Below are 21,376 nucleotides of genomic sequence, written 5' to 3'. Positions count from 1 at the left end.
CTATTTTGTTTTGGGGTGTTTTTTAAGTAGTGCAAGGTATTAAACTCTCTTTTTAATTATAGATGGTATCCATAGTGACCCTGAAGCTTCCTGCATTGTAGGCTTGAATTGCCTGAAGAAGTGGCACTTAGAATTACATTCGGAACAATGCTAATTAGCAAATGCTGCATTTTAAACAAGCTTTGCAGAGAGGTTTTTGTCTGACAGGAGCAGTAACCATCAACTGACTGACCAAACAGACAAAGCTGAAGTAGAGACAAGATGTTATTTAATTATTCATTGGACATTTTGCAGTGTTAACTACAAAAGGCGCTATTCCCTTTCTGAGAATCATCCAGCCAAGCGTGAGTTCTTAGAAATCCAGAATAATAAACAGTCAGACAAAATCAGCAAAATGAAATTGGCTTCCCAAATAACAGATTTGGCTGAGGTGAGGAGAGGTGAGGCAGAAACAAACCTCTGCAGCCATTTAACTGGAAACCTCAATGCACACCTGGAACATGAATAATTCCTTCTGGGCCCAATCCTGAGCCTGCAAGCAAAGCCCCAGTAAAATGGCATTCGCCATGAAAACTGTGAAGGGGTTAAGGAGTAGGGGGCAAAATCCTCACTGATAACCTAGAATTAGGCTGAGTCAGCAGCGTAGCCAGGCTGAGTCCAGTTATTTCTGGGGATGGAGAGGATTAGTAGATGTAGCCTTCTGCTCCCTGCCATTTGAGATCTGCACTGGAAGTGGCTCAACTGACCAATGTCCCTACATGCCCCTGTCACAAACAGATAGCTAAGGGTTAATGTTTCTTTTACCTGTAAAGGGTTAACAAAGGGAACCAAACACCTGACCAGAGGACCAATCAGGAAACAGAGTTTTCAAATCTCAAGGAGGGAAGTTTTTGGTGTGGTCTTTTGTCTCGTCTCTGTTGCTCTCTAGTCTCTGAGGGATCACTCTATCTCCAGGCTTTCTAATCTTCTTGTTCCAAGTTATAAGTACAAAGGTAGAAAGACAATAGGCTTATATTGTTTTTTTTGTATTTACATGTGTGTAGTTTGCGGAAGTTTTAAATTGTATTCTTTTGAAGGCTGTTATTCATTTTTTTCTTTTAAGTCATAACCCTGTATTATTGTCACCTTGATACAGAGACCATTTTTATGTCTTTTCTTCTTTTTATATAAAGCTTTCTTTTTAAAACTTGGTAGATTTTTTTTTTTAGTTGGGCTCAAGGAGATTAGTCTGCAGCTCACCAGCGATTGGTGGAGGAATTGAAACAGGGTGATCTTCCAGGGTCATCCAGGGAGGAAGTAAGAGGAGAAAAGAGGAGCGTTGTTTCCCTTTGTTGTGAGACTCAGGGCATCTGAGTCTTGGGGTCCCCCAGGGAAGGTTTTGGGGAGACCAGAGTGAGCCAGGCACTGGAATTCCTGGCTGGTGGCAGCGCTATCAGATCTAAGCTGGTAATTAAGCTTGGAGGTTTCATGCTAGCATCTCATTTTCTGAACTCTAAGGTTCAGATCTGAGTAGGAAAGCTATGACAGCCCCATCTCTTCCTCCTCTGCCATGAACTGTGGAGATCTGCAGTGGATAGTTCCTCTCTGGTGCATGTGGCAGGAGAAGGGCAAAGAGTCACCTGAGCAGAATCTTGATTCGTTTGTCCCCCTGCACAACAGCCCTGTAGTTTTTTTTCTGCTTTGGCTATGCCTTGGCACATAAGTCACTTCCAGAGTTGGCTCAAAGGTAATGATAAAATAATTATTTTGATCACGGCTGCTAATTAGAAAATTTATGTTACATTAAAATGTTTGTCTTAAATGTATTAAAAACAAAATTAAAAAATTAAACTAGAAGCTGCTAAGTTGACAGTAGGATGATGTGAAGTAAAGCTAAAAAGCTCAGGTTTCTTATTAGGAAGCAATGAGAACTGGAAAGGTTCAAAGCAAAAGGGGTTTTATGTCAATGTGGGAAGGATCAGGCCTTATTTTATTAAGCTCCATGCTCCTCATAATTTCTGTATAGTCATTTATGGTAACCTGTGTCATGTTCATGCTTGTGTATTGGTATCAGGAGTTCTAATCTCTGCAGTTGTGTTTGTGGTTATCTTGTGGTAAGACAAGACTTGGAGTTGACTGCCAGGTTCTTTTCCTGGCTCCACCACAGTCTAGCTGTGTAACTTTGGATGACTGTATGCCAAGATTTGCCTAGCGTTCAAGGACACCCAGCCTCTCTGTATCTCAGTTCCCCCTCTCTAAAACTGGGATAATAGTTGTGCATTTTTTAACCCAATGCAGTAACTGATCACATGCCCTAAATTATGTTAACAATTTCAAATCTTACAAAGATTTTGCAGGTCTGCGCCTTCATTACTGAATAAATCTGTCACTTTTCTAGTCCGTCAGAGATAGAGAAAGTGTCCTTCATAGGCTCAGAAATAGTTTAGGATGGGAGGTACAAATCAGAGTACCGGTAAATCGCACCCTGCTGCACACAACACATTTTTGGAAGTTTCCCAGGACGAAACTGACACCTACAAGTTCAATTCCAGTTCTTTGAATGGAGTTATCTAGCACCTTCTTTTTGTGTGAAGATCCCTACAAAGCAAACACAAAGGCAAAATGGCAGAAATTCAGAATATTTGTATGTTCACTGACTCTTGATGACCGGGCTGCTGGAACAATTTTTACAGTGGGGGTGCTGATGAAAACCATGTATTTGTGTTTGTTATTGCTACTTCAAGTACGGCTGGAACCCTTAGACCCCCAACATGGGGGTCTGGTGATGGGTTGGTTATATGTTTGTTTTGGAGCCAATATACTGCTACTATGTTTTCCAAATTATAAGCCAAATGAACACAGATGTAGTCTGTGAAATGCATGCACATCCATGGTGGTGCAGGAATATTAAATACAGTAATAATAATCTGTCTACACAGAGGACAAAAATTTGTTTAATCTAGCTGTCTAAGTGGTTCCCAGTCTGTGGTCGGTTATTTCCTAATACTGCTTTTCCATATAAGCAATTGCTGTAGTTAGTACACGGAAACTAAATGAACTCAAATAGGAGGGACATGGTCCACAAGACTGTATAGTTGTGATCCCTGGATCCCTCCTGTAGGATTTCAGAGTGGAAAGAGCTAATTTGGGGTTAAATCACTTTGTTTCCATATGAACGGCACAAAAGTGAGAGAAATGTTTGTTAAATTGTTTTATTCATTTTAAACCAAATGTGTTTTTCTGTTACCTAGGAATAAATTACCACTTTCTTCAAACTCAATATTTAAAGATTATACTTCTGGAGCTGACCTAATTATTTGATCTTTGGCTGCATATTGAACCTCTTGACAAGCATTTTTGAGCTGTTTAGCCTAAATCCATTAATAATCTAAACCCAAACAGTGCCTGCTGGCTTACAAAGAATAGATTTTAGTTATGAAGTAGGAATAGGAATAAAGAGGTGGCAGTTAGAAAAGGAAATTTGGACTGAAACTAGTACTGGTTTACAATGTCGCCAATGGGCTGGGCCACACTGGGAAGGGGCACATTAAGGACCCATCTAACTCACCCACATGGCTGCATCTGGCCCCTCCCTGGGGAAGTCCAGCACTTGCTATGCGAGCAGCTCCCACATGCCAGGTTCTGCTTACATCCCAGCAGCCAGCCTCTGTCATGCAGACTGGGCAGGGCTGCTGGCTGCAGTGCCAGTGGGTGCATCTGGGTTGGGCAGGCTCTCAGGGGACACGTCCCAGGGGTCTGCCCAGCACAGCTCTGGCTCAGAGAGATCTCTGCTGCCTAATACTTGTGCCCCCACCCCAGGGGTGAAAGTAACTTACCGGAGTCCTGAGGAGGGCGTGGCCTCATCTGGAAGAGGTGGGGCCTCTCAAGATTTAAAGGCTCTGGGGCACCAGCTGTGGCTGGGAGACCCAGGGCCTTTAAATCAACCAGGGGCTCCCAGCTGAAGAGGTGGCTGGGAGCGCCCCGGGGCTCAAGGGCAAATTAAAGGGCCCGGGGCTGTGGCCGCCGGGGGGAACCCCGAGCTTTGCGGGGCTGGGGCAGAGATTTAAAGGGCCCAGAGCTCCTGCTGGTGGGGGGAGCCCCGAGCCCTTTAAATCCTGGCCCCAGCCTGGCCCCCAGAGCCGTGGCCGGGACTCAAAGGGCTCTGGGCTGCCCGCAGCCATGGGAAGCTCTGAGCCCTTTAAATGCCAGCCACGGCTGGGATTCAAAAGGCTCTGGGCTGACCGCAGCCGTGGGGAGTTCTGAGCCCTTTAAATCTCAGCCGCGGCTGGGATTTAAAGGGATCTGGGCTGCCAGCAGCCGCGGGCAGCCCAGAGCCCTTTTAATCACCGCCGTGGAAGCCGGTGCAGTCCAGCACGGCGTACTAGCTCTTGCCGGTACGCCGGGCTGGACCGGACCGGAGCGGCTTACTTTCACCTCTGCCACACCCCCACTTCCCTGGGACTGAGCCACCTGGGACTGGTGCAGAGGTTTAGCCAGTCTTGGCCAAGTGTGGGAGGGCAGTGCGGAGAACTCAGCCAGGCCCTGCCAAGCAAATTGTTCCTGAGGGAACACGGCCAGGCCCTGCTCCAGCCTGGCTGATCACACTGCTCCCAAGGGGCTGGAGCGATCCCTAGGCATAGTGGATCCAGGGGGTGCTGTGTTTAGAGGTCTGGGGCGGGTGTCTCTGGGCAGGGGCATTGGGCATAAGGGGTTTGGGGGGGCACTGGGCGGGAGTGGCGGGGTGACACAGTGCATGACATGAGGCCAGCCCCGAAAGGAAGGGTCATGCTTGCAGTGCAGGGCTAGGCAGGCCAGTGTGCATCTGGTGGCTGCTGTTTTTTTCACAGTGGGCTGGGTGGAGTGGGACTGTCCCCTTCATGCCATACCCCATTGCGCCCTGCCAGCCCCTCGCTCCAGGGACTGACACCCCCCCCATACCTCTCTCCACACCATGTCCCATTTTGTCCATGGGGCCCACAAATATATTTGGGGCCGGGCCCACAAAAGGTTAAGCCAGCCCTGACTGAAACATTTCCTAACTGGCATTTCCCAACCTATCAATCTAAGGGACCTATCATGGGGGGTTATTCCACACTACACTGCACCAAGAACTGTTGTGTTTGTGGTATAATACTCAAGAGTCTGCTGTAGAGCTAGTTTTCTATTAAGAACTAAATTCAACTACCCTAGCAATTGAACAGGCCACTTTAGACAAGTTCTTCAACTTCTGCATTTCTTGATTTTTTTTTGATGGCTTTACCCATGCAGCCTTAACATTTCAGTACCACAAGATTTTTGCATTTAATTTCCTAGTTTTTTAAAAGGAAGTAAAAAAAATAATTATGGCAGCATAGTGACTTACTCCACTATGAATCAGGCTATCCAGTTACAAATTAAGCATGTTATCATTAGAACAAACTATCACTGACTGATCAGTGATCCTGAGGGCAAGACAGTTACCTAGCAACTACAGAGAGCTCATTACCCTTTTGTGAGTGTCACATACCCTGTTGACACTAGAGAATATAGCATAAGGAACAATTTCTGTATGGCCAGGGGCATGGACTAGTTTACCTAACACCCCACTTTCACCATTAGAGTCTACAATTATGTGAACATTTTGTTTAAATTTCAGAAAAGCTGCACACTTCAGTTTCATAAAACAAAGTATGATGACTAAACAGCTATTAAGGCAGCTTCTGAGAGGTATAGGGAGCTATGGTGAATCGTAATACTTGTATGTTTGCCGAGGGAGAGAGATCATCTTTTCTTTGGCCTCCGGGAAGAGAGCTGGTTAATATGGTCCCAAGCCCCAGGATCTGTTATAATCTGAAGTATTCATAACTTTTTGCAACCGTCTCAAATTTCATCAAATGTTTTCATGAAATGTGTTATATTTACTGCACAATGGGCAGACATGTTAGTATGTTAGTTTCTTTTAAGCTTTTTAATTGTAATTAATTCTGTTCAAACAAAAATAAATTCAAAGTAAATGTTAATTTTACAGAGACAGGTTACAATAAAACCAAGAGGAGGGACTACCAGGCTAGACATCTTCCCCAAGAAGCACCCCACATTATTCTCATGTCTCCACAGATTAGACTACAGGACATCCCCCTACAAACCCTGCAGAGCCCTAAAGATGTGTGGAAATCCCAGGGAATGTATGGGAGGTCTCTACTGCAGCTTTGACCCTTTTCAGCCCCCATTGGAATAACAGTAATAGGGTCTCTACTGGACATGATGCCTTAGGTGTAGCAGCTAGGGTAGCCAACTTTCTAACTGCACAAAACCAAACACCCTTGCCTCGTCCTCTGCCCCATTCCTTTCCTGAGGCCTCACTCATTCCATCTTCCCTCCTTCTGTTACTCACTCTCCCTCACCCTCACTCACTTTCACTGAGCTGGGACAGTGGGTGATGCAGGAAGGGGTGAGGGCCCCGGCTGGGGGAGCAGGCTCTGGGGTGGGGCCAAAAATGAGGGGTTCAAGGTGAGGAGGAGGGTTCCAGGCTGAGGCTGCAGCTGGGGGTGAGGGCTGCAGTTGGAGGTGAGGACTGCTGCTGGGGGTGCGGGCTCTGGGGTGGGGTGCAGGAGTGGGCTAGGACTGGATCAGGGGGTTGGGGTGTGGGACAGGGTTGCAGGCTCCAGCTGGGGGTGTGGACTCTGGGGTGAGGCCGGGGATGAGGGATTTGGCATGCAGGAGGAGGTGTGGGCTCCAGGAGCGGTTTGGATGCAGGAGGGGCCTCTGGGCTGGGACAGGGGGCTAGGGTACAGGAGGGAGTGTGGGCTCCAGGAGGAAGCTCAGGGCTGGGGCAGGGAGTTGGGGTAGGGGAAGGGGTTCAGAATATGGGCTCCAGCCGGGTGGTGCTTACCTCAGGCTGCTCCCAGACGGCTGTGCAGCAGGGCTAAGGCAGACTCCCTGCTTGCCAAGGCTCCACGTGGCTCCCAGAAGCGGCCACCATGTCAGATTCCTAAGTGCTGTGGTGGTCAGATGGCTTCACGGTGCACGCTGCCCATGCCTGCAAGCACTGCCCCCACAGCACCCATTGGCTGCAGTTCCCAGCCAATGAAAGCTGCAGAGCCGACATTTGGGGTGGGGGCAGTGCATGGAGCCTCCCTGGCTGCCCCTTTACTTAGGAGCTGGACATGGTGGCCTCTTTGAGGAGCTGTGCAGAGCCAAGGCAAGCAAGGAGCCTGCTTTAGCCCCGCTGCACCACCAACTGGACTTTTAACAGCCCAGTCTCTTTTTGACCAGGTGTTCTGGTCAAAAACTGGATGCCTGGTAACCCTAGTAGCAGCCTGTATGGAACTAGGAGAGAGGCGCACAGGTTGCGAAAGGGAAGAGTTTGGAGGAAGCACCAGGAAGCCATTCTGTGTGCATCTGGCTAGGAGGCCAGCTGCAGTTGCACCACCTCTGTAAACAGTTATCTTAATGAAGAGCCAGAGGCATGGAATCCTTTCATGTTATTACTCAACATGCAATACATGAAATATTAGGGACCGCCCCTTAAAGGGGACTACTCAACATGAAGGGGGCTCAACAGAAAAGGCGATACAGCTCAAAGGTGTATACCCTATCTACATAGGGATGGTGGAAGTTTGTGGAATATGTATGCCCCTATCTTCCCCAACCTTCCCACTCCCCCTGTGCAGACTCCAAAGCCATTGGAGAGACCTCCAAGGTGGCTGGGAGCAGTAGATAGTGCTGCGGAGATAACTGACTTCTGTCTCCCATCCCAGGTGAAAAACTGTAGGTCCACTCAGGGGGTTCTCTCTGTGCAGTGGGGGTGCACAATTCTACCCTGCCATGGTTATCATGCTGGAATTGTGAATCCTTCATAAAACACTGCAAGTCCACCAAAATGAATATATATATATATACACAGTACTTGCAATTATTTTGCAACATTTTGTTCAAAATGTCTAACAAATGGTAAATCCATGATACAAAAATGAAAAGAAACTCAGCAATATTTAATATCCACACACAAATAATTAAATGCTTGCCTATTTTATCATCTAGCATCTATAGGTAAATTCACCAGTAATCAATATAAATAATAAATATGCTGTATAATTAACTGCCCTATGTATATCTTACAGGGTTCGTTCTTACAAATAACTGGAAAATTAATTAAACTTAGGCATGTAACTTTAAGCACAAGTGGTCCTACTGAAAGCAGCTTAGTTAGGCATGTGCTTAAGTACTTTCTTGAATTGAGGACAAATTGCGTGATTTTGTTCATATTGAGGTCAATGAGAGTTTTATTATTGCTTTCTGTGGGAGCAGGATCTGTTCTAAAACACTGACTTTCCTCTTGTTTGAATCACATCCCTATATAGCAACAAATGTGATAGTTCATTTCTAGCACTTTTCTTAAAGTTGATAGCTCACACTAAACACTGAAGAAAGAAACTCATGGGTGAAGAAGAAAAAGAGTCCAGAAAAAAGCAAATTAATATATTTTTTTCAAATTGAAAAAAAGGATGAATTACAGGTACATCAGTTTAGTTGGAGTAATTCTTCAATATTTTATTCCAAACAAATGATCCTTTTAACCCGTTATAGAAGGCATCATGTATTTGCTCCAAGTCTACAAAGATTCTTAGAGCTAGACTGCAGTTTTTATGTCTGGATTCCAAATGAACACATAAATCATTTAAAATAAACAAAAGAAGACTTTGTGAAACCTAGTAAGATTAGTTTGCTGTCCCACTATACCATCATCAACATATGGTTACCAGAATACTGAGCTTGATTCTTCAGTTGTTTGTCCTCCTGACTCAGAACTGAGTGTAAATGAGCTAAAGGAGAACAGTAACTAGCTCTTATGCAGGAACATAAAGAGCAATAGAAAAAAGGAGAGTTCTCAGAAACAGGGAAGAGAAGCAGACGGGGACAAATCTGCTCTCTACAGGGGCTTAATCCTGCAAGATGCTCAGCTCTGAAACTCCCACTGACTTCAGTGGAAATCACTCAGTATCTTGCAAGATAAAGCCCCAACAGCCCAGTCCTGCTAAGGGGTGAGCATCCACATCTCCTACTGAAATAATTGACCCTAAACTTGATGCAACTCCATTCATTTTAAATGAGAGCAGAATAGGGCCCAAAGTAAACCCAAACCTGCACCTACTGAAGTCAATATCAAAACTCTTGTCCACTTCAATAGATTGGGGATCAAATCATGTGACATGTATTTGCCACATTTATACAGCAGAAAGATTGTAACTAAAAATGGAAGGGTTAGATGCCATCCAAGAGATCCTCACCTACAAAAGTTGCTGGCATCAGGAAATTTACCAGCCCATATACAGAGCTTTGTGAAATGGCACAATCGGAGCCTTCACTGATTTTATGTCCACACTTATAATGCCCATCTTCCACTGCTTTCCTTATTTTATTTAACTGGTTTCTAATAGCAATGAGATGCCGTCAATGTACTAGAGTTGGGGCATGCTGAGGCACCATTATTTGTGACTATTACACTCCCCTTCCTTCTGTACCTCCGCTTAACTTTTTGCTGAAGCACAGGCTGGAATTCTGTCTTTTCAGAAAGCATTACACAGAGTTAAACTTCAGGGCTAGTGTATGTGAAACTCTGAGAAATAGATGTTAATAGTTTCCTGTGCATTTCAGACAGAGAGTACAATACAGTTTCTTAGTAAAACAAACATTTGATGAACACCAAAAACATAATAGTGTAAAACACTGTAAATCAGGGGTCCCCAATGCGGTGCCCGTGGGTGCCATGGCACCCACGGGGGCATCTAAATGCGCCCACGTCCTGGCTGGCAGTTGAGCATCCGCTGAAATGCTGCCGAATTTCTGTGGCGTTTTGGTGGCAACACCTCTTGATGACGCTGCTTGTTGGTGCAAGTGGTGTCATCGAGAGGCATCGCCACCGAAACGCCGCAGAAATTCGGCGGCATTTCAGCGGATGCTCCACTGCCGCCACGGTCCTTCGTCTGGCACCCACCAGACGAAAAAGTTGGGGACTACAGCTGTAAATAGTATTTGGAACACTATGAATAACTTTTAAACAAAAGCTATTAGATAGTAAATCTACTAGCGTTCCTTATTCAAATTTCCCCTCTTTGTTGCTGTTGCATATAAGCAAATCTAAGGCTTCAACATAACATTTTATACTTCTGCGCTTTAGCACACACATATATACATATTCCTCTCTGATCTTCTTTCAGAGACGATTTCTCAGTTTTTTTAGAATGAACAAAATATGTAATGTATGTCATGTGGACTCCTGGGAAAATGGCAGCATCTCAGTTATTTTAAACACTTCAGAACCTGGTCAGCAAACAAACAGTCTAGAGATCTCCATAGCTATCAGCTTTCCAGCCCTTGGGCAAACAGCTGACTGGCCCTCATTTGCTGATGAGGCAGAAATCTGTAGCCTGTATTCAAAGTGGTACAAGTACTTGGATCAGCATGTAAAATACCCATTCCCTGGATCTCAATAAGGCTTTCACTCTCAAAGGCATTATCTTCTCCCCATAAATTTAGCTAAATCAGACAAGAATTTACAAACCCTCACCCCACTCATATCTGCCCACTTTCTCTTTGAGACAGAATCCCAGTGTCAAACAGTTAGTTAATAGCTAAATGTAAATTCCATAGGCCATATAGCCTCTAGAGATGACAATTGCTCCCCTCCCAGTTCTTCCTCTCTAGTTCCACAGAATAAACCATGGTAGACCAAACATTATCCTAATAGATAGCTTGCATAGTAAGTAAAGCTGGAATAGCACTCACCTGTTTCCAAAGCAGTAGAGGTATTAGGACCCAGCCATCAAAGTGGACACATGGATCAGCCACTGAGTCCACAGGGTTGCTTTAACATTTATAACTTCCTCCCCACTCAGTGTTTAATTTGTAATGAAAGAGGTGCCAGGGCTCAAGCAATTTTTTTCATTCAGCAAGCCCAGAGATGCCAGGGCTATGGACTGCAAAGCCTAGAGTTGCCAGGGTTCAGCTCTGGCAAGTCCTGGCACAAATTAAGCACTGCCTCCCACTTGCATTCTGATTGGTTCAGATCTTGGAGGGTAACTGGGGGTGACTGCCAGGTGGATTGTCCACAATGAAAAACTTCCTATATGGCTTCAGAAACAGCTACTGAGCATGTTTAGAAATGGCCACAACCAGGGTCGGCTCCAGGCACCAGCGCAGCAAGCAGGTGCTTGGGGCGGCCAACAGACGGGGCTGCACATCTGGCTCTTCAGCAGCAATTCGGCGGCAGGTCCCTCAGTCCTTCTCAAAGGGAAGGACCTGCGGCCGAATTGCCGCCGAAGAATGAAGCGGCGATGGTAGAGCTGCCGCTGAAGTGCCTGCCGATCGCAGCTTTTTTATCCCCCCCCTCGCCCCCGCTTGGGGCAGCAAAAACGCTGGAGCCGGTCCTGGCCACAACACACCCTATTTCTAGATATTTCTGGGCCCTTCTAGCTGAGTTGCCCTGCTTTGCTCTCTTATGTTTGCAGAGACATGGAGTATTCTCACTAAAATTGTTGTCTTCTCTTCCTTTCTTTGGGCCAAACAAAGTCAAATGCTGCAGTATAGAGCATGTGGGTTACACAGAAACAATGTTCTGGAGAGATTATCACACCAGTGGGTTTGATAAATGCACTTTTCTTTGACCTTTTGTCTTCTAATACTAGCCAAAATAGGCAACGTGCAGCCTGCAGCACTCAGCTACATAATCATAGCACATTGCATAGAAAAATTATTAGAGAAACTAGAGGAATGAGAAAAAACATGGAGTTTGTTATTAGAAAGTAAAAGGCGACCCAAAGGAGGGCAAGCAAAAATTGCAACTCTAATGGCGAGTTTCAACAGAAATCACATATAAACAGTAAGCACCCTGGTCTTTTCAAGTGCCACCTATTGCACTATACATGGTTGAATAAAGACCCCTACATTATTTCATCAAGACTTTGCTAAAACAACAGAAGGCAATTTTGGCCTCAGTTAAATTTGTGCAATTGCACTGAAGACAATAGGATGGCAAAGTGTAAGTCAAAAAGTTACATTTTTGTAATATTAAATATATATTAGCAGCAGAGAATCCTGTGGCACCTTATAGACTAACAGATGTTTTGGATCATGAGCTTTCGTGGGTGAATACCCACTTCGTCAGATGCATGTATGTATTCGTCAGATGCGTGGATGTATTCGCCCACAAAAGCTCATGCTCCAAAACGTCTGTTAGTCTATAAGGTGCCACAGGATTCTCTGCTGCTTTTACAAATCCAGACTAACACGGCTACCCCTCTGATACTAAATATATATTGATATTCTGTACTCATACATGTACTGTACTAATGGATCATTTTATTCTCTTTGCCCAACTCTTTTTCTTTCAATATAATACAATATACTGTAATAGAACTACATGGAAAAATATAAATAAACTTTAGAAATACGACACAGTAAAAGTCATTAAAAATCAAGATTATGCAAAAGCAATGCTTACTCAACCATTTTGCACATCATGGGCCAGATTGTCAAAAGTGCTCAATACCGACAATCAGGGCTCAGCTCCCGCTCAGGCATCTAAATAAAGTGACCAGATTTTTCAAAACTGTTCCATACCCAGAAGTCCTATTGTTCTTCATGGTTTCAATCAAAGGTACTAAATGCTAAACTCTTGAAAATCTGGCCCTCTGTGTGCTTTATGATATATATCTTACAATATAGATATATATCATAAAGAGGAATACAACCAAAGAGGAATACATTCAACCAAAGAGGAATACAAAAATGCAACTTGTATGAAATGCAGCAGAGTCAAAGTGGCTGTTAGAAACTTCCCTTTTACGTTGTCTGACATTTTGTTGCTTCAGCTGTTGCAGTAATGCAGTTTGCATTTAATTTCTTAGGTTTTTAAAAGAAAGTTAATAAAAAAAATCATTTTGGAGCATAAAGAGATGATGTTCAAGCTTGCCAGAAATATTCACCTTTTGGCAGAGATCAAGAAGAGAATATATTTGCTCCAAAATTAGATTATTTTAGGAAATTAGAAGCATATGAGAAAAAGAGAGAACCATTTTTCCAACTTTAATTATAGTGGATGCTAGCAGGATCCTGCTATGATAATATATATATACATAATATATTTCCCTCCTCTTTCTTAGTGAATTGTACAACTGTTCTCAAACTGTAGGTCCGGGACCCCACAGTGGGTCACGACCCTGTTGTAATGGGGTTGCCAGGGCTGACATTAGACTTGCTGGGGTCTGGAGCTGAAGCTGAAGCCTGAGCCCCACTGCCTAGGGCTGAAGCTGAAGTCCAAGGGTTTCAGCCCTGGGTGAAAGGGCTCAAGCTTTGGCTTCAGCTCTGGGTGGCGGGGCTCAGGCTTTGACTTCAGCCCTAGGCAGTGGGGCTTACGTTACAGGCCCCCTCGCCCAGGGCTGAAGCCCTTAAGTTTGCTCCCTCCCCTCCCCCGGGGCAACAGGCTTGGACTTCAGTCCCCCTTCCTGGGATCATGTAGTAATTTTTTTTGTCAGAAGGGGGTCGCGGTGGAATTAAGTCTGAGAAACCTTGGGATAGACAGATAGAGGGTGCGTGAATGAGCTTATGAAAAATTCTAGAAAAACACCCTCAAGACTGAAATCATCTACTTACTCACATAACAGGTACAGCTGGGTGGTGTCAATGCAAGGTTTCCTTAAATTCACCTGGCAATGTGCCTCAAACCCTAACCTTCTATGAGTGAGGGGCTAATTCAGTTTCCATAGTCCACCAAGTCCTCCACTTCTCTACTAATGTCTTCCAATGTGAGTGTGACATGGACACTTGGAAACTGAACTAAACTTGTTTCAGTTGAAACATCAAATAGCCAGCATATGGTAATTAATTCCAGTCCTTGCTGGCTGAGCTGTGTTGGGTTTGAGCTGTCAGACTAGAGGCAAAAAGTCTCTATAGACCATTATTAATCCCCTGACTCATCCAGTTCGCTCACTAAGTATGGCAATTTGAGCACCAGTACTTGATCTCATTGGTCCAGTAGATGATTACTAAAGCTTTGATCAGCTACCTACCAAAAAATGAAAAAAGAGCAGAAGCTGAGATCATAGTTTGGACACATGGAAATAATGTGGTAATATTGTTCATATACAAACAAGGAGCTTCAAATAATAAAATCTCTGCAAACCATTCAGAGGATTTTACTGAAACAAAACAAAGGGACTGCACAAGATGTCCAGATTTCATCCAACTTGATAGAAAACATCCCTATTACTTGGTTTGCCAGGGGCATAATGAACAGATCAGCAATAGGATCTGCTGTTTTGTTTATAATAGCTAAAAAAAATTAAGCAGTCCATAGCAACATTCATGTAAAAAACCATGGTAATGGTTTTCAGATAGGGACTGGATGGCTCAGGGGCACAGATTATGGGTAGGGAAGTCTTTTATCTCTAAATTTACCACAACATTCATATTGAAATCTGTTTTTTAAAACATTACTGTGACCTTCAATGCATTTTAAGCCAGTGATAAGTGCCATTAAAGGCATTCACTCATACTGATCTAAGGAAGAATAAAAGGGACAATGTATATTTCATGTTATAAAGCACTAGAGAGGGGCCCAAACTGTAAACTTCCTCTCTCTGTCTGGATCTCTAATGCCCCATTATTTTTTTTAATTGGGGATTGGATCTGGGGTTTCAGTCTGTTATAAAGATAGTGGCAAAATTTAGATCCTGATTTGGAACTTTCCAAAAGTTCTTGGATTTGAGTGTTTTGTTCAGATTCGTCTCTACAGCACAGTCCATTTGTAGGAAGTTCTCATGCGTGTGTTTATATCTAATGTACAGTGATAGATGCTGTTGGCCTAAGAATAGTTCTCTCCATTCTTATCTGCCTGTTAATATGCAAATATCCTGTTGAATTTCCCCACATTGTGCCCTTAGGGTGGTTTGTGGAAGACAGCTGCAAAGCATGTGGTTTACTGTCAGGTCCTGGCAGACCTAGGTTAGGCTCTAATGGGCTTAGTTATTAGCTGTTCTGTTTTCATAGGCACTGAAGGGTTGTTTGGTTGTGCAGGAAGGAAATGGTTCTATGGCTGACTCCTCTATGAACAATCACAGAAAGGGTACAAATTACAGGATGGTTGGCTCATTAAAAAATATGAACAACTCTTTTTCCAATATGAAACAACCACAGTAGCTTCCTGCACTCTGGTTCTTACTAGGCTAATTTTCAGACTTGGAAGCTTGAAGTTAGATACATGTCACTGATAGTTGCAGCTGGTCAGGAACTTTTTGATTAAATGGTTTTTCATTGGAAAATGCCAATATGATAAAAACTGGAAAATTTCTCGGGAAGGGGTCAGAAACTTTCTCAAGTCTAGGATGGAATTTGTGGTCAAAATGAACAAGCATTCTAGAATACTAGCCAATAGCCTTGTGGTCAAGATACTCACCTCTGCTAGGGAAGACCCAGCTTCAAATCTCTATTGTACTCGATTCAGAGGAGGCACTTCAACACAGGTCTCCCACATCCCAGTTGAGTGTCTTAAACACCAAGCTATTTGCTATTTTTAAGGCGCTATCTTGTCTTTCATGAACATTTTCAAAAAATTTCACTCAATGCAGCCCATCTGAAAAATCAGGCCACTTATTTAGCTGCCTGAGTTACGGATTAGGAGACTAATTAATGAAAATTGTGATGCTAGTTTTGTGATGTGTAAACTAGCAAGTGAACTGAGACCATTAACTCATGCACAATGGTGCTATAAATAATATTTTATGTAGGCTGCCAAACACTCAATTGTTGATAATAATTTTTGGTAACTACTAATGGGTCAGATTTGAATCAGTGATCTAGAGGTGATAGACTATGTATCCTATCTGTGTATCTATGTACCCTTATTTCAGCCAGTTTAAGTTATTTAAAGTAAGGTAATTACTCTGGGATCTTTTTCAGTGCTCCATTACACTAGTTCTTATTCTGCTGCCACTTCATTAATTTCAGTAGAGTGACCTTGATGTCAAACAGTTGTAATGAAGTGGAGAATCAGGCCCACAGACTATAACGAGGATCTAGAAAACACTTTGTTATACTCTGAAATATTGGAAATGTCATAGTTACATTTCATGGGTCTGATCCTGCAATCTTCAGTCACCCAAATACTCCTTACTAAAGCCTGTAGACCCATTGACTTCAGCTTCAGACAGTGGTCTCATGAGCTCTCACAGAAAATGCTAGGGTTCTATTGGAACTAGAATTAGTGATTTACCAGGTGAACCATGTCCTTCAGAATCAACACCTGCACTTGGTGCAGTGGGCCAAAATGCAATTGGCAATACCATCTTTAAGATGGGACATACAACCAAGCTGCTGCTTCTGCTTCTGCTTTACTTACTACTTTGGATCTCCTCTCAAACATTCCTCCTCATCACTCACTCTTCTCTCTGCAGGGGTTCTTTTGGAGCAGGCTCTGAAACGACCTCTCCCTTTCTCAACCTCCAGCACAGATCTCCTGTGTGAGCATATTTGCTTCTTCTACCCCACCAAGACCCCCTCTTTTATTCTTCACTACGAATCTATCAACCCAGTTTTCCTGCCCATTGGTTTCTACTAACACCTTTTTCCTTTTAAATATTTTTCTTTTTTTAAAGAAAAAGAAAGCTATAATGAAAAATTTAAATGAAACCACAAAACCCCATTAGGGTAACTTAGTCTGACCTAGACCTACGGAATCAAAGAAAATTCAGAGCTAATGATGAATCTGCTTAGTTCAGCTACCCCAGTCATGTTTAAGCATCACAACTCAAGGGTCCCCAGTCTGTAAGTCGTTTTCTGCAGCAACAGAACAAAATTATTGTTGGCTTATCAGCAGAGGCCCCTGAGCTAGTTTTCCTAAATAGTGCTGGAGTTTTAACATTTAGAAATGTAGACTCTGGAGAAAATTTGCCCCATGGTTATAAAAACTTTAAAATAGGTCAAGATCTAGACTGAAATATTTGTGTCCTATTAACTGAAAGTGACGTCAACCTGATTTATCACAAAACCTGAATGGAAGTTTACGTTTATAACCCACTGGACTGAGAATTTGCGAAGATGAAAGCGAGAATTTTACCATCAGTTTATTGGTCCTTTAACAATGATGTTAACAACTGAAACCAAGGTTCCCCCCAAAGTTTATAGGGAAGGATGGTCTTAATGTTAGTCCCCAAAGTAGGAGATATTTGGAATTAAAATAAAAAATCCTCCAACTATTATTTTGGGATAGCTTGCAAAATATATACAAAACTAGCAGTTATTAGTGTGCAAATAGCAATAAACCTCCAAAAAAGTTTCAGGCCCCTCATATTTTTTTCCTCTTTCCCACACACCCAAATCCAGCCAGATGATCTCTTCCCATCATCAGAGTGTTATTTGTTTTTATTAGGTTAGATTCCACTTCGGTCAGGAACTTATGTCTGTAAACTGCCAGCAGCACCTATGTTATTATATAAATAGGTTCTATTCTAATAAAACCACAGGAAATAAAGTTATGTACAAGACCTCAATATTGCTTTAGTAATTAAGAATGTACAAATTGATTACACCAGTACTTAACCCTTAGAATGCCGGCATCAGCTGACTGGTAGTTGGAAAAAACTTTCTGAAGATGGAGTTTTTGTACCCCATGAGCAAAGGGTACAATTCTTCTATGTCTTAGTATAACTAGAAGCAGCACCTAACATGATTCCATTATTTCATAATGAGCAAGAGAATGTACTGTGTAAAACCCATCAACAGCCAGCTGATAAGTACATATTACTAGATTTTATCTTCATATTTCTTCATATTCACCAATGGCAGTTTTCTCAATATGACTCAGCTTTTGCTACATCAGTTCACAACAGTTAATCCTCTCCAGAAAATAACTGTCTCTTATACATGCTGCATCTAATACATGATTTTAAGAACAGTCTATTAGCACAATCCACTAGTCTGGCACAGAGTAGCATGATGATGTAATACTTCTGATGCAATCAGAATTTATTCAGCCTTTTTGAAGACATTATTTTTATAACTGTGAGTTTTGTAAGTGTAGACTATGTAGCTATAAAGTCTTCTTCTGTTCTTCTGCAGTGAAGTAATCGGTCTTCTAATCCAAAATTTTCTATCAACATAGTGAATCTCGGTTTCTTCCCATCTGCAGACAAGACTGATTGAAGCTTATAAAGTATCACTTTGGGTGATGCAGCTCCATTTGGCTGTTAAAAGCTGCAAATATGACAAATTATTCTTGGACTTGTACACTTTGACCAGTTTGAATCTTTAAAGTAGCTCTCCTTTCTCTTGAGTCTGCTTCACCAGTCTTATCTTCTCCTCCAGCAGATTTTGTTCAATAATGGGAACAGCATGGGAAGAATTCTGAACACACAGAGATGTCTCTCGTGTAAATGACTTTTCAGATGTATACTTTTAGCACAGCTTTTCTTCAGGCTTTCACAGCCATCTTGTAATCTGGTACAGAGTCTCTTTGTCAACAGAGACTCTTCATTAAAAATAGTGTAATCCTTTTTTCAGCATCTCCTCCAAAACACTTTGCTATAGTGAAATGAATTCTGCCACAGCAGAATCATATGAACATCTAGCTTTCCTTAATTGCTCCTTACCAGTTGTGTTTATTGGCTGTTTCCTTGATCTAGCGCTCCAGAGAGCTGGCGTCCCACAGTCCTTTGCAGTCCTCTGAATTTATGTCAATTTGTCTAACAAAGGTGTTCCCCATTTTGAGAATGAAAAACTAATTTACTTGGAATCCTCAGGTGCCGCCTGGTCACTATATAAATAATAATATTGTAAAACTTTAAGGCATGATAAAGTATTTCTATGTATAAAAGTGTAGATTGCCAGGGTGATAGAATAAATGACCTGCTAGGTCCATTTCCAGTTTCTGTGTTTCATAGAATCATAGAATTGTAGGACTGTAAGGAACCTCAATAGGTCTTCTAGTCTAGTGTCCTGCACTCATGACAGGACTAAGTATTATCTAAACCAACCCTGACAGCTGTTTGTCTAACCTGCTCTTAAAAATCTCCAATGATAGAAATTCCACAACCTCCCTAGGCAATTTATTCCAGTGCTTAACCACCCTTACAGGAAATTTTTCCTTATGTCCAAGCTAAACAGTCCTTGCTGCAATTTAAGCTCATTGCTTCTTGTTCTATCCTCAGACGTTAAAGAGAACAATTTTTCTCCCTCCTTCTTATAACACGCTTTTATGTACTTGAAAACTTACCATTCCCCCTTCTTCAGATTTTCTTACTCCGACTAAACAAACACCAATTTTTTCAATCTTCCCTCATGAAGTCAGTTTTCTTAGACTTTTTTAATTTATTTTTTGGGGTTTGCCTGTTTTCTCTGGACTTTCTCCACAATTGGTCCATATCGTGTCCTGATGTGGTGCACAGAGACTGGACAAAACACTCCAGGTGAGGCATAATGAGCCAGAATTAAACTTCGTGTCTTGCTTCAAAACATCTTCTAATAAATCCCAGAATGATTGTTTTACTTTTTTCTTTGCAAATGTTACAATTTGACAATAATTAGCTTGTGATCCAACACACCCAGACCTCTTCCTTCATTTCGCATTTTGTATGGTCAACTTATTGTTCTTTCCTACGAGTGAAGTACTTTGCATTTTGGTCCTTATTTAATTTCCATCCTATGTAACTTTAGAACTCCCATTTTTCCAGTTTGTCCGGATCATTTATCAAAAATAAACCGTATCTCTCCAAAGTGTTTGCAACCCTTTCCGATCTTGGCATCATCCTCAACTTTATAAGTGTATTCTCTATGCCATTATCTAAATTATTGATGAAAATATTGAAACAGAAACCAACCCAGAACTGAATCCTGTGGGACCCAACTTGTAACCCTTGCCAGCTAACTGTGAAGCACTGATAACTACTCTTATTTATAAAGATAGGGAAAAGATTTAAGGGGTGGGAACACAAGGGAATAATAGATTGAGCCAAACTGAACCAGTTCCCAACACGGTATATTGGACATGCTGCCTCTGCAACTGAAGATTAAAATTTCCTGACCATTCATTACAAATTTAATGGCACAATCTTGCCCAAAGTACTGTTGTTAGCACTTGTTGTCCTGACTAAAATCCTGTTTATAATGAACACTCTTACCTACTTATATGTCTTGCAGATCAACTGTATAAACTGTACACGGCTGCCCCCATCTTGCTCCAAAACTGTTATTGTAGCAGTATGTTATGACATCAGAGCTCCAGCTGCATACCCTTAAATTCACTGTCTTCAATGGGAACAACGTGACGGCAAGGTGCAGGCCCTTAAAAAGCTATCCACATTCCAACCTTGGAAAGAGGTTGCATTTTCAGTAAGTTGGTGAATGTCTATAATATGTGGCTTGTTGGTGAGTATATATAGAGAGAGAAAGAGAAAGAGAGAGAGACTGAATCTGGCTCTCAAGAAATTTATTGTAATCCTCTATTGACCCGAGTTCAGCAGGACTATCACGTCTCGCCATGATATCCTTATCGATAAACTATGCAAAATACAATTAGATGGGCTACTATAAGGTGGGTGCATTAACTTGGCTGGAAACCATAGCTCAAGGAGTAGCTTATTAATGCTCCCCAATCCTGGCTGGAAAGTTAAACAAAGTGGGGTTCGCAGGGGGTCTTTTGGGACCAGCTCTGGTCAATATCTTCATCAAACGACTTAGATGTTGGCATAGAAAGTATGCTTATTAAGTTGCCGGAACTATACCAAACTGGGAGGGATTGCAACTGCCTTGGAGGACAGGGGTTCAAATTCAAAATGATCTGGACAAATTGCGAGGAAAATGGTCTGAGGGTAAAACTGGATGAAGTTCAAATAAGACAAATGCCAAAGTGCTCCACGTAGGAAGCGAACAATCAGGTCACACATACAGAATGGGAAGAGACTTCTAGGAACGAGTATGGCAGAAAGAGATCTGGGGTCATAGTGGACCACAGCTGAATATGGTCAACGTGTGATACTGTTGCAAAAAAAAAGCAGACGTGATTCTGGGAGCATAACAGGTGCTGTCTGTAAACCAAGACACCGAGAATACATTTTCCACTCTACTCGCACTGGTTAGGCCCAACTGGGAGTATTGTGTACAGCTCTGGGTACCGCATTTCAAGGAAAAGATGTGGAGATTGGAAAGAGGGTCCAGAGAGGAGCAACAAGGAATGATTAAAGGTCTTGAGAACATGAACCTAATTGCAAGAAGGCTGAAAGAATTGGGTTTATTTATTTGAAAAAGAGAAGACTGAGAGGGACATTGATTGCAGTTTTCAGTACTAAAAGAGTGTCATTCAGGAGGAGGGAGAAAACTGTGTTCACCTTATCCTCTAATGCATCAGAACAAGAAGGCAAATGGCTAA

General features: G+C 42.6%; 1 pseudogene; it reads right to left on the bottom strand.

Moving 5' to 3' along the window:
* Nucleotides 1–17,038: 17,038 nt before the first annotated feature.
* Nucleotides 17,039–18,681, bottom strand: LOC142046816 (swi5-dependent recombination DNA repair protein 1 homolog; annotated as a pseudogene).
* Between the last annotated feature and the right edge of the window lie 2,695 nt (nucleotides 18,682–21,376).

Source organism: Chelonoidis abingdonii, chromosome 4, assembly GCF_003597395.2.
Source record: "Chelonoidis abingdonii isolate Lonesome George chromosome 4, CheloAbing_2.0, whole genome shotgun sequence".
Classification (NCBI taxonomy): Eukaryota; Metazoa; Chordata; order Testudines; family Testudinidae; genus Chelonoidis; species Chelonoidis abingdonii.
This window is presented reverse-complemented; position numbering and strand designations above follow the sequence as displayed.